At 37.4% G+C, this 13,140-nt stretch overlaps 2 pseudogenes; both read right to left on the reverse strand.

Moving 5' to 3' along the window:
- Positions 1–4,316: 4,316 nt before the first annotated feature.
- On the reverse strand, positions 4,317–8,002 carry LOC118848640 (annotated as a pseudogene).
- A 2,851-nt stretch (positions 8,003–10,853) lies between these two features.
- On the reverse strand, positions 10,854–12,796 carry LOC118845326 (annotated as a pseudogene).
- Between the last annotated feature and the right edge of the window lie 344 nt (positions 12,797–13,140).

Here is a 13,140-nt window from a genome sequence, read left to right on the forward strand (position 1 = left end):
ATACATTTTGTTATAGTAGCTCAGATGTATCTCAGCTTTAGTTTATGGTATAATGATTCAACATTATGTTTGTACCTTTGTTTAACAAACTTCTTTTCCTTTTGTCTAATTATCCCCATATTCAGAAAGAATATTCTGTTCTAGAGATTTATTCTTTCACACGACTATACAGGAGTTGTAACTTATCCAACTGTTTGCAATATGGAATGACTACACATTCATATTGAAAAGAGCAATGGTGATAGAAAAATCCATGTTGTTTATTATTTTCCCTTAAAGCATAGCGAAGCTAGCTTACTTGTACGTACAAGGAGTCAGAAAAGAACCCACCCTCAGGGGGAGATGAGATGGCAGATCTCTCTAATAAGTGTTCCTTCCTTTTAGAATGAGTTATCACAAAAAACAAATCCCCTTTTTTTGTGTGTCTTTGTGTGTTTAAGAAGCTGGGATGGGATTCCAGTATACACAGTTATGACAATGAAAGTACTAACTTAATGAGTTGTTTTGTCTTATGGCTGAAATGAAGACTGAGTAATGGGTTTGAAAGATTTGGAAAGGTAAATTAAGGTTGAGAGAAAATAGAAAGGCAGATAAGAAAGTCTAGGGACAGATGGAAGTTAGCTAAGCCTCTCCTCTCCCAAGGGAATACTAGTTTCAAATGGTTTGAGTTAAGTTGAGAGTGTGAGAAAGTATTTTAGAAGATGGAAAAGTTATGTAGCTTGATTTGATAATTATTAGCTCAATGAAATTTGGGACAGTCCTATCTGAAGGATATTTATTTGCTATTTAAGATTTCATGGGACTGCAATTTAATATTGTTTTAAGCTCTGATTACAGGTATAGGTCACATGAAGCCAGTAATGGTATGACAGGCATTACAGACTGAGAATTCTTAAAGGTGGATATCTATGACTGGGAAAAAGTCTTGAAGATGACCTTGGACACAACCTAGGTAGGATCTTCCTGACTCTATTTCCCAATTCTGCTATTTCCTTTCTGAAAAGGAAAATCCCCACCTGGTTACTCTTAAGCCCTGCTTTCAGCACCTGGTGACTATATGATTGGCTAACAGATATGACTGGTGCCTGGAATCAAACAGAGCTAAGGAAGTTCTTTCCTTCTGTTAAGATATATGAAATTGTCCCTCTTTCCTTCATAGCAAATTTATATTATCAGGAAGTTTTGTAAGCACAATGCTAAATCTATTAGGTAATAGATGGATATTGGAATATCTCTGAGTTATTATAATAGGATACAGGAATGAATAGCTTACAATTTTAACCTATGTTCATGACAAAATAAAGATTAGAAGGAGTATAGAGATAACATCCTCCAAAAGGAGGAAATGATTAGACAAAGTAATAAGACAAAGATGTAATGTGATAAATATCTAATTAAATAGGATAGCAAATTTTGAGAGGAAAAGGCAATAGGACCAAATTGATTCCTCTAAGAATTATATACAGATGTGTATGATTGGCTCCAAAATTTATCAGTCATGGAAATTCAAGCTAATAAGTGTGTTTTGGTAATAAGATCTTAAATGTGGATTTTTGTACAAGAGAATTGTATAAGATAGTGGTACAAGTGAAATTGTATCTCATTTATTAAGGTATCTGTCTGATGATTTTAAAAGGAAGATGAGTTGAATTTATGGTTGGACCTTTATATTTTAATGGATTCTTATACCAGTTACAAAATTTAGGTAAGGACAGAAACAGTAGATGATATATGAACTGAAATACTCTGAAGTTAAAAGAAGGAGAACCAAATTTAAAGTGATTGTACTAAGTTACATTAAGTTAGAATTGTTTGAGAATTTCTAGATCTGAACCAGAGAAGCAGAACTCTCTTTTACTATCTAGGAACCAGATAACTACAATCAGGCATCTCAAAAAAAAAATTGTTGCTTTAAATGGACATTGGAAATACGTAACTTGGATTTAAAGCTACTTTGTATACAAATTGTGCAATTAGTTGCTGGAATTAAATCAGAAACATTTTTAGTTTTGTTAAGAATGGTTTGTGGATTATTTTGTAAATGCCATCAAAGAGACATGGCATGACTAAAAGTTTATGATGCTATTTGTACTGTGTTACTGGGATACAAGGAAGTTTATGATGTTCAACATTATTAATAATGATTGCATTACTTTGTATGGTTCATGTTTAAATTTTCTTGGTTATCTAATGTGTTCTGGGAACTCCTATCAGATCTGACTACTTCTACAGCTGCCAACTTGTGGATATGGACTCCTTGATCCTTCTGTCACATCTGCCCCTGATCCTGAGTGGACATCTGAGCCCATAGGACACCTTGCCCTCCGGTTTCAAAGAGCCTGAAGGGGACAGCATCGGACACAGGCAACCTTCCCAAGAGCCCGGACCAGAACCTGAATGAAGAACTGCTCTTTGCCTTTCCAAGTCCGTTGCATTCCCAAGACTGTTTACTTGTACCTTTGGTGTCTTTAGCTTATTTTACTTAGGTGCTCTAGTTTCCCCATTATGCTCCCTACTAATACCCCTTGCAACTTGCTCCCCCTGCTTGTTTACAAGTAGTTTATAATTACTGTCCATCTCTGGGAATGTCCAAACACAGAAAGAAAAAAAAAACCTGAATCCACCTAGATAAGGATTTTTAGCCATACCTTAATTGGTCTTCAGGTGAAGCTTTCAGCTTACCTTTGACCAAAAGGAGGAAATGTGGAAAATATTATACTATTTTATATCATTTCTAATTCTCACCCGGACCCAGAGCCTGAATTAATGAGTAACTGGATGAAGATCCAGGACCTGGGCTTCTTTGTTCTCTCTAAAAGTTTGCTCAGGCAATACCCTTATCTCTGTCAACAAGGCCAGATCATTAAGGACATTACCCTAACCCCAAGAGAGATTACCTTGCTTAATATTCTACAGGTATATATTATGTTATGGAATGTAATGAGACACAGAGACGCTGGGCTGTAGTTTCAACTGACTTTTGTCAACATCCTTTACAACTCTATTCAATTAAGGAAATTCCTCTTCTTTTATCATGGTTAAACATACATGGGGGGTCATAAAAAATGAGGTAATACAAGCTTGCTAGCTCGGCTAAAATAACGTATATGTTTTCTCATTGCTTTGTTCAGGCAGCCAGAGTTTATACTCTGACTCCTTGTACATACAAGTAAGCTAGCTTCGCTATGCTTTAAGGGAAAATAATAAACAACATGGATTTTTCTATCACCTAGCTCTGTTGTTTCCTTCAACCAAATTTTCAGGTTTAACAGGTATTAGCTTTAAAACATAACCAGCAATCTTGCAATTTTCATAAGCCATAGACAAATTGGTTTAGCTGTATCACAAACAATTAACTTCAGGTAACATCAATTGCATTTCCAGATCATATAAAAATTATTGATGGAAGGATGGGCTGTCTAATCAAGTGCAGGCTATGACAACTGGCTGGCTTCTTACCTCCTGGGGAGGTACTTCCAGGGTTTCGGGCCCCAGGGGCCCAAGGCCACTTCTAGCTCAGCCGTTAGGGTAGCTAATGCCCCTTCCCCCTCCCTCCTAATGCCCCTTCCCCCACCAGGCAGGAGAAGAAAAATTTGCATGTGGGAGGAAGGCTGAAATTCTCTTTTCCTAATCTGATCTGGGATGAGAAGAGTTAATAGAAAAAAACACCAGGGCTGTTTGTAGTCTTACTGTTATACCCTCTTGACTCAAGGGAAGTGAAGCGAGAGACCAGGGTTGTCAGGAGATGTTTCCAAACTTCTTAAAGATCAATTGCAAATCTGCAAAGCTGTTTTTTAGCTGTTTTAACTTTTCACTACTAAGCTAAACCGTTAAAAATTTAGAGTGGGACATTGAACCTTTCAGACTGACATTCAGGAGACTAGTGTCCTTCCTTAGGATACCTGAAGAGCAAACCAATGACTGATTCTCTGAAAGTACCTATTTAAGGCTTATCCAAAGACACAGCAAATCTTGGAGTGAAACTTAGATAATTCACAGTAGATTTGAATATAATTGTTATCAGTATCAACCATTGCAACAAATTAGCTTGCAAATGAAAATTTAGTAAGCCTTTAAAATCACACAAAAAGATTTTGCAAAACATTTCCTTGTAAAAGTAGTTCCTTTTCAAAAAAAAAAAGCATAAAATTTATCCTGGTGTTAAAAGGAATAATCACTAAAACTTTCATAAAATACATTAGCTGGAAACCTTAAAATTGGGATTTATCAAAACCAACTTGGTGTAAAATATCTTTTATTTTTTTTTTATTTTTTTGCTATTCCAAATATTTTAATAAGAGTTATCTGGAAGGCATTTAAAACATCAGTTTGTGTGGATAAACTCCATTGGAGAGAGAGAATACAGAATGCAGGTAGCCACAGAGCTGAGGAATTTTCTTGATTTGGGGCAGGATCTGAGAGTCCACTGTTTTCTGATCAGCCTTGCACTGCTCTGTAATCTCATATTTCTCTTTTTCTGTGTCAAAAATCTCTCCTTCTTGGTGTCTAGGTTTACGGAGCCTCTTCTTCTTGAAGTAAGCATCAGTAAGATGATTTGGAATTTTTACACCTGAAAGGTTAACCCTGGTAGAGGTGGCAATGACAAATTTCTGATGGGTCCTTCTCAGAGGAACATGGTTGATGGTCAGAGGTCCAGTCACCAGTAGCAAGCCACTAGCTAGCTGCTTCAGGAAAACCACTCACTTGCCCCTGTGGTAGCCAGTGAGCATGATCAGAACAGTGCCTGGTTTGATGCTAGCTCGAAGTCTCCTCACATGCTGGCTGAAGGGCTTTTTGCCATGACTTAGCAGCTTTCTAGGCACATCCTTAGTAGGGTAATACCGAGGCATTTTGCAAATCTTTACCACACGGGTTCCTCCATTCTTATCACTACCAACTGGCTTTGAGATAGTAGCAGGCACCTTCTCTTTCTTTTTCCTTTCAATCCAGGTTTTTGGTGCAACATATTTTCGCTTGCACATGGCTCTCCAGGAATACATTGCAGACCTGGAGTAACTGCCAATCCCTCAGGCCAGACTGGGTTCTGACTGCAATGCTTTTAAGGCTTTTTCACCACCTTTTCAGCCACATCTTTCTTTTTGTTCTCTTTTTTTTTTCCTTTTTGACCTTCTTTTCCTTTGGTTCCTTTGGGGGCTTTTTGTCTGCCATCTTGAGAGAAGGGACCTAAAATATCTTCTAAGTATCACAAATCCCCAAAGTGCCACAAAACCAAAATTCTCAGTAATCACAAATTCCTAAGTACAAAAAGGTGTTTACTTTGGAGAGGAAGTTCAGTTTTTGTTTTTGTTTTTGTTTTTTTCCTAAAGCACATAGCCAATTAAACTAGCCTTATCACAATAACAAAGTTTACCAGGCCTTTAAAAACACACTCAGTAGGAATACCACTACAAAGAAGACTTTACACAGGGTCGATAAGAATTTATGACTACATGGTTCCAAAAATTGTTGTTTTAGTTAATAACCTCAATTCCTAATTAAGTACAATTATTAAACTAACAACATCTAGATTATAAGAGGAATTGCTTTTCTAACAAATATAGGTAATTCAATGTTAACCAAGTTGCACAATATATGAAAATTTAGAAATATAATCACACCACAAGCAATAACCATTTATTTAAAACTTGAAACAGAACCAATTAATTACCAATCAGGTGATTGTAACTCAGTTAACTAACAAATCAAATCTGGATGAATAATCACTAGTGGTAACATTTTCATTTCTAAGGCACAATACTCCTAGAACTTTAAAAGAAAGGATTATTATCAGTAAATTCATATTTTTTGAAGACATGTGGTGACAGTTCTGAGCTCCAGATAACCTTTTACTTCCTTGGACTGGAATTCCACATTGTTTCACTTATCAGATAATGAGCATTCAGCTCCCCATTCCCATCCTCCCAGGAATTTCAAGCTGTAAGTACTAGAAAATGCATATAAAGCTTTAAGTTAATGACTCAGAGCACAGAGACCCTGAAACTGGGGTGCAGGGACCACTGAAGAAAAGCAAGCACAGAGGCCCATCTCCTGCCTCCTCTATAGTCCATGGGGAAAGGAAGGAACAACACTGGGTAAACCAGGGTGCAGAGAGAACAAGACAGGGTTAAAAAGTCTGCTCAAGCAAAGCAAGGTACCTTTTCTTTGAATTTTGGAGACCAAATTTTTTACTAAGCTTGTTTTGTTTAGAAATCCCCTTCACAAATCATGTTTCTAGATTATATTGAGGACCCGCTGTGTTACAATGGAACATTTAGGTGCCTTTCTTTAAAGATCTCCTTCCCAAATTTCCCTCCTAGCAGTTTCCAGGCAGCCTCTCACTGCTCATCCCAGTGTCCTGGGAAAGAGGGGAGAAAGAAAGTGACAGACCCAGGTCAAGGGTGTCCCCTTATACCAGGGTCCACAGACCGACTGACCAACCAGAAGTCAGTGGAGCTTCAGGTGTTCCTGCCAGCGTCTGGGCACCCCAGAAGTCTCACTGGTAGGGAGACAGTGGGAGCATAAAGGGTCTGGGGAAGAGAGCAAAGAAAAGGGTGCTTGCCTGTTATCCAGTGGCTAGGAGAAGATCATCGGAGTCCAATTAATATAGGGACTCCTGGGTTTCGGCCTCAAAAGTGATGAGGTCATAGTTGGGAAAACTGGTTCATCAAATATGAAAGAATTCTTTGTGGCCATTGGGAGCTTTATTGACACAAAAGGAGTGGGCTTGCCCTGGAAGAAGGAGAGGGACAGAGGTTTGTTTTTATAAGGACAGGATAAGAGAAATAAGGAAAATTTATGATGCAGGATGGGGGGAGACAAGGAATTCCATGGTCCATGATAAGGGAGAAGTTTTATGGTAACTCAAGATAAAGGGAAAAGACTCCTGGGCACCTTCAAGTTAGAGAATAAATGAGGGGCTTTGCAAAGGCAAACCTTAATATTACTTTTTACTCTTAGGGCACTGTTTGTATCCACATTATATATACACATACATGTACATATGTATGTGTATGTGTACATATGTGTATGTATGTATATATGTTTGCATGTAAAATTATTCTGTTCATATTTCTATTTATCAGTTCCTTCTCTAGTGTCTTTCTTCACATGTCCTTTATAGTTAATTTGGGTTTTTATACTAATCAAAATAACCTATTCATTCAAAATCATTTATAAAACAATATTGCTCTTACTGTATACAAAGTTCTCTTGGTTCTGCTCATTTCACTTGATTAGTTCATTCAAGTCTTTCCATGTTTTTCTAAGATGACTGTGCTCATAAATTTTTAAATTGGTATTGATATGTAATATGCTGCCATGATCATATACTTGTGCAGCCATTCCCCAGTTGATGGGCATCTCTAAAATTTTCAGTTCTTTGCTACCACAAAGAATGCTTCTATAAACATTTTAGAACATATAGGTTCTTTTCCTTTATTCCTAATCATCTTTCAAAATAGACTTAATAGTGTGGTATTGCTGGGTCAAGGGATATAGGTAGTTTAATAATTCTCTGGGTACAATTCCAGTTTGCTCTCCAAAATGTTTGGATCAGTTCACAATTCCATCAGCAATGAATTAGTGTCCCAAATTTTCCACATCCCCTTTGACATCATTTTAGCTAATCTGATAGGTGGAAAAAATAATATCTCAAGGTTCTTTTAATTTTCATTTCTCCAAATCAATAATGAATTAGAGCATTTTTTTCACATGACTATAAATTGTTTTGATTTCTTCATTGGAAAAGTGCCTGTTCGTATCCTTTGACCATGATCAATTGGGAAATGATTCATATTCTAATAGACTTGACAAAGTTCCTTATATAATTTAGATATGAGATCTTTATATGAGAAATTGTCTGTAAAATTCCCCCTCCAACATTCTGCTTTCCATCTTATCTTACTACATTTTTCTTTATTTTTACAAAACCTTTTTAATTTAATGTAGTGGAATTTATCCATTTTACACTTAACTTTGCTCTCTTTTTCTCTTGTTTAGTCATAAATTGTTCACCTATCCATAAATCTCATAGGTAATATGTTCCTTGTTCTTCTAATTTTCTTGTAAAATCTCTCTTTACATGTATATACATACATACACATAGATGTCCATAAACATACACATTTGCACATGCATTCAAACGCATATATGTAAGACCGTATTATGCTTATTTCCACTTGTCATCTGTTTCTCCGATGGTGGGTAGTATTTTCCTTCATAAACCTAAGTCTTTCTATATTTTTCTAAAGCTACCATCTCATCATTTACTTTACCAGAAAAGATATTCTGATTCAATTATTTTGGGGGGTATCACACTTTTTAAATGGGATTTTTTTTCTAATTACATGTAAAGATAGTTTTAAGCATTCAACTTTGTAAAATTTTGTGTTTGAAATTTTTCTCCCTCCCTTCCCTTCCACCTCCCCAAGACAACATGAAATCTGATATAGGTTATATATGTACAATTATATTTCCACATTCATGATGTTGTAAAAGAGGAATCAGAATAAAACAAAAGAAAAAATAGTGAAAATAGTATGCTTTGATCTGCATTCAGACTCTTGATATGGTCAACATTTTCCATCACAAGATTTTTGGAATTGTCTTGGAAAATTGTGTGCTGAGAAGAACTATGTCTTATCACAGTTAATCATCATACAATGTTGTTCTTACTGAATACAATATTCTCCTAATTCTGCTCACTTCACTCAGCATCAACTCATGTAAATCTTTCAAGTTCTTTTTTTTTTCCTGAAGTCAACCTACTCATAATTTCTTATGGAACAATAGTATTCCTTTACATTCATATACCAGAACTGTTTCAGTCATTTCCCAATTGATGGGCTTCAATTTCCATTTCTTTGCAACCACAAAGAGGTCTCCAATAAATATTCTTCTACATGTGCATCCTTTCTTTTGTCATAATCTCTTTGGGATACAGACCTAATAGTGCAATTGTTGGATCAAAAGGCATATACAGCTTAGTTGCCCTTTGTACATAGTGCCAAATTGTTCTCCAGAATGATTGGACCAGTTCACATCTCCATCAACAATTCATTAGAATTCCAATTTTCCAAAGTCTTCTCAACCATTTATTATTTTCCTTCTTTCTCATATTAGCCAATCTGTTAGTTGTGTGGTGGTACTTCAGAGTTGTTTTAATTTGCATTTCTATAATCAGTAGTGATTTAGAGCATTTTTTCATAAGATTATAGATAACTTTAATTTTTTCTTCTGAAAACTGCCCGTTCATATCCTCTGACCATTTATCAATCAGAAAATGACTTGTATTCCTATAAATTTGACTTAGTTCTCTATATATCTTAGAAATGAGGCCTTTATCAGAAACACTGTAAAAAATGTTTCCCAGCTTTCTGCATTCCTCCTAATCTTGGCTACATTGGTTTTGTTTGTGCAAAAAAATTTTTAATTTAATGTAATTAAAATTATGGACTTTGCATTTCATTATGCTCTCTGTCTTATTTGCTCATAAATTCTTCTCTTCTCTATAGATCTAACAGGTAAACTATTCCTTGCTCTCCTAATTTGCTTATATCTAAATCACATACCTATTTTGACCTTATCTTGATATGGGGTATGAGATGTTGGACTATACTTACTTTCTGCCAAACTATTTTCCAGTATCCCCAGTAGTTTTTGTCAAATAGTGAGCTCTTACCCCTGAAGCTGGAGTTTTGGGGTTTATCAAACAGTAGATTGCTATAGTTATTTAATACTGTGTCCTTTGTATCTAATCTATTCCGCTGATTCACCACTATCTTTTTTAGCCAGTACCACATAGATTTGGTGATTGCCATTTATAATATAGTTTCAGATCTGGTACATCTAGTCTACCTTGCTTTGCATATTTTTTCATTAATTCCCTTGATATTCTTGACTTGACTTTTTCTTTATTTTTTCTAGTTCTATAAAATAATTTTTGAGCTTTCCTTTTTATTAGATTAAAAAATACAGACAGGGCATGAGCAGGCCATTCCAGGGGAAAGAGTGAAGAAAGAATAAAGAGTCTGAGATGATTACTAGGGTAAGGGACAGATAAAAGAGGAAGGCAGAGAGGAGAGGTCTGTAAGATCTGGGCAACTGTGTTGGTAAGAAAAATGGGCTCCTTAGCACTTAGTTCAACAAGTACCCTTGAAGAGTTTGGCTTTTGTTTGCTTTGAATAATTCAGTGTATTTCATTGAGTCTTACTAAGTGCTAAGACCCAGGCTCTAACTCCTATTAGGTGTTAACCTAACCTATGTGGGTGTGTATTGGTAACCAAGGTGGGGCTAACTCAGGGGAGGATGTAGTTTACAAATGAGTTTGAGTGATAGGTTTGGGACATCAGAGACTCTTAGACCACATGGGTTTAAGTAGCCTCTTTGTGACGATTTTAGGTCACGTGGGTGAGTTGCATGTGTGACTCACCCCTGATGCTGAAAAAGATATAAAACCAGGGGTTGGCCTTTTCTTCCTTGGAGCTCTTACCCACAGCCCTGGTGGCATGTGACTCTGGACCAGCCCTTGTTACGAGCTCCCGGGCTGAACCTAGATGTTGGTAACTATGAATTGTATTGGGTCTGTCTGTTGATGTTTGTAATTTGTTTGTACTTTGCTCTGAAGTTCAGTGTGCTGGTCTTTTCCCCACGAACTAAGTGAATGATATTTGTATGCTGAATTAAAGTAAGCTTGTCAACGCCTTTAACCTTGCTTTCCTTACTAAAGCAGATCAAAAGAACCTGTGCTTTTGCAGCATGCTGGCAGCTTTCTGGGTGGACCTTACACCCCCACAACAGCTGCTAGCCAGATTGTTGAAACAGCAACAAAGGACAAAAGAAGACCAGCCATGCTTTCATCTGATTATGATTTTCCAGTGAAGAACCTGAGGTCCAGGCCCAGGCAGGAACTCCAGGCACAGGAAGAAGCCCAGGAAAGAAGTAGCAGGTGAAAGTCCATGGGCTGTAATATACTTCTTGTAGGCCTCCTAGACTATCTTAAAGGCTCTAGATGTGTATTGGGAATATCTGTGTCAGCATCTCAGTATAGGGCTGGAGGATTGGTCACAGGACAGACCATGCATGGGGATCTTGGAGAAGTTTCCCCTTGGAAAACACTTGTCAAATGCTGCATTATCACTAAAGGTTATTGTAATGGCAAGCACATGGGACTTTTTGCCTATTTTTTTTGTTTAGGAGTGTTTCTCAGCACTAAGGCAGTCAAGTACCTTTGATGAGTCTTATCTTTCAAATGTAATGGCAAGCAAATTAGACATTTTGTTGTCTTTTGTTCTGGAGTACTTCTCAGCACTAAGACAATCAAGTGTCTTTGATAAGTCTTTCAAATGTAATGGTAAGCAAAGTGAGACTTTTTATTATTTTTTGTTTGAGTGCATCTCAGCACTAAGGCAATTGATTGCCTTTGATTGAGTCTTGCCTCTGTTTCAATCAAGAGTCTTTGATTGAATAAGGAGTCTTTAATAACCTGCTTAAGTCACATAAAACCTAAGTCTCAAAAGTTTGAGTCACATGGTAGTGATGCCCTCTGACCCTGGAAAAGAGTATATATAATCTGAGGTTAATGTTTTATTTGGAGGGCTCTCATTCACTGGAAGAGTTTCATGTGATTTGATCAGATGAGACTGGATAGCCATCACAAAGCCCTCCCCCCACCTGGGCTTTGAAAACCCAAATATTGGTGCTTCTCTCTCCAGTAACTTTTTATGTATTGCTTGGAGAGAAAGCTAGAAGTCTGTCTTCTGATTGTGTTATTTTGCTGTTTATAATTTCTGCTTGTAATTTCTGTTTATGTTTTCTCTGAATTTCAGAGTGCTGACTTTTTCCCTTGAACTAAGTGAATGATATATGTATATTTAATTAAAGTGACATTGTAAATCCCTTAAAGTTGCTTTCCTTAGAAGAGCAGATCAGAGAATCTGTGTTAGCAGAACCTGTGTGATGGTGTTATTGGTCTTATACTTCCATAGCAGCTGCAAGCAACATTGTTGTTACAGTAATAAAATTATGTAAGCATTGGACAGGTGGGGTTATTGGCCCTGTTCCATAGTGAGGAGCCACTGTGGAAACATGAATTGTTGGCTCAAGTCCCTCTATGTCCAAGTTCTTCTCTGTGTGTCTGGTCAGCAGGGGACCAGTCAGAGTGGTGGGGTGTTCACTGGTCCCACACATCTGCATTCCTTGTGAACCTGTTTCTTCTAGTCTGCCTCTAGTCACTTGTCATTCTCAAGGGAATCCAGGTTGAGTTTGTCTGTGATCTTTGGTTCCATGAGGAGTTCCTCTTGTGTCAGTGGTCCCTCACAGTGCCAATCCTTTTGGGGCTGTGACTAGCCCTACAGGAACTGCACTCAAAGGAATGTCTGGTGAGCATGCTTAGCTGGAGACTGCAAAGGACTTCTGCCTGTCGGGGCCATCATCTTGCAGTTCTGAGGGTAGCAGAATCTTCTCCCATGCCTTCTGTGAGCTGCTGGCAGGGGTGCTTACTTTTTGAGGTATCAAGCTCTTGATACACTTCTTTAAGACTTTGGTGACTACAGCATGCTTTATTTTTGGTTTTTCCTCATCCCTGTCATTTGCTGTCTCTTACCCCTAGTCAATGTCAAATCAGAGTCAACTACATCCTCTGTGTGTAACTGGCACCACTGATATTCATCTTCACCAGATTCTCTGTGAACCTTTCAGAAATGGTCTGGTAGAATTCGTATTCCTCCTCTGCCTCAAGGAGCCCAGACGATCTAATTCTTGCACTCTTTTGGGGTGCTCTGCCCCTGGACAAGTTCATCCCTCCTGTGGCCCCAGCCATCACCTGGCAATGGACCAAACTCACTTGGCACTAGGTGCTTTCCACCTGGCCAGATGTCTTTATGAAATATTTTTGGTAGTTTTATTGCTATCAAACTGAATAAGTAAATTAATTAAAGTAGAATAGTCACTTTTTTAATATATTAGCTCAGCCTACCCATGATCGGACTTTGTGTGAAAAGTGGTTTGTAATTGTGTTCATATAGTTCCAGGGTTTGTCTTGGCAGACAAACTTCTAAATATTTTATATTGTGTACAGCTGAGAGGTCTGGAAACCACCACTTCTGACAGTGATTCAGTCACCTGAAGCCTGTCCTTGGGGCC

Source organism: Trichosurus vulpecula, chromosome 4 (assembly GCF_011100635.1).
Source record: "Trichosurus vulpecula isolate mTriVul1 chromosome 4, mTriVul1.pri, whole genome shotgun sequence".
Taxonomy (NCBI): domain Eukaryota; kingdom Metazoa; phylum Chordata; class Mammalia; order Diprotodontia; family Phalangeridae; genus Trichosurus; species Trichosurus vulpecula.